This window comes from Apaloderma vittatum, unplaced genomic scaffold (assembly GCF_000703405.1).
Source record: "Apaloderma vittatum isolate BGI_N311 unplaced genomic scaffold, ASM70340v1 scaffold29600, whole genome shotgun sequence".
In the NCBI taxonomy this organism is placed as follows: Eukaryota; Metazoa; Chordata; class Aves; order Trogoniformes; family Trogonidae; genus Apaloderma; species Apaloderma vittatum.
The window spans coordinates 2,810-4,044 of record NW_009694413.1 but is presented as its reverse complement, the minus strand read 5'-3'; positions in this window follow the sequence as shown (position 1 = coordinate 4,044).

Below are 1,235 nucleotides of genomic sequence, written 5' to 3'. Positions count from 1 at the left end.
GGGGTAAGACAGAGCAGCCTTAGCCCCAGCCAAGCCCTAGCTGCTGCTACAAGCCATGGCTGCTCCTTGACTGTGAGCAAGACAGGCTTGGGGGAGGCTGTGCTGGCCCTGCAGCTGGGATCCACCCTGGCTTTACAGGTGGAGAACTAACAGAGGGATGTGACGTAGCAGGTGACACTGAATCCCCAGCCTGGACTTGTAGCATCTGAGCAGGGCTGCTGGTGGGAAAGCCCAGCCCAGCAGCAGCAGGGTAGGAATGCAGTTTGAGGGCATTGGCCACCCGGCCCTCCAACCCCTGGGAGCTGCCATGTCCCCAGCCAGATACCAGCCCCGCTGCCAGACCTGATTTTAGACATTCAGCCATTCCCCCTAGGAGCCTGGCGTCTGGAAAGCGAGGCATGGAGGCTGGGGCTGCCAAGGCAAACACCAGCTCTGGGAACTGCTGCTGCAGCTCGTCCATTCTCTAGCAGGTTCTTGCAAGAGCTCCATTGGGCCGCCTGCAGGCTGTGCCCCCCTGACTGTTTGCTGGGGAAAACGGGGACCCGGTACCCCTGTAACATCTCACAGCCTTGCAGCAGCCTCAGTGCTGGAGCTGCTCCATCATGGTGCAGGAATTAGGTGGGTGCCTCGCTCCTTGCCCGGGCACATCTGGTAAGAGCAGCGGGCACTGCAGCAGGGGAATGCTGGCTCTGCCCCTGCGTTGCCCCACCAGGAGCATTTGGCCACAGCAGCATCCCTCAGGCTGAGGCAGCCGGCAATGTCGCGGGCACAGGAGTCTTCCCGGCAGCGATCCCAGCGGCACACAGCCTTTTCCCAGGCATGGAGGGCTCAGCAGTGTGGTTCCCAGGTCAAGGAATGGGCTCTGTGTGTTCGTGTTTTGGCGGGGTTTCTATAGAGACTTGACCCCTCTGATGCTTTAGGGGTCAAGGCCACTGCGTAAACCAGAGTGACGTCACTCAGCCAGCTCCCTCCGTTACCCGCAGCAGAGAGCTGGACCCTCACAGCCAAACTTTGCCAAGTTCGCCCTGTATAGCAGCAGTGGTGCTGGGTCCACACTGCTCCTTGGGAACTGGCACAGCTGCTGGGGAAGGCCTTGGCATGAATCCAGCTCTCATTGCAACATTATTTAACATCATTAATTAACGAGCTTAATATGTCAGCCTTTTTGCTAGCCTGTAGCAATCTCCTGCAGTGGGGAGTTTCCCTGATTGTCTGCAGAGGCTGATTTTCCTCCT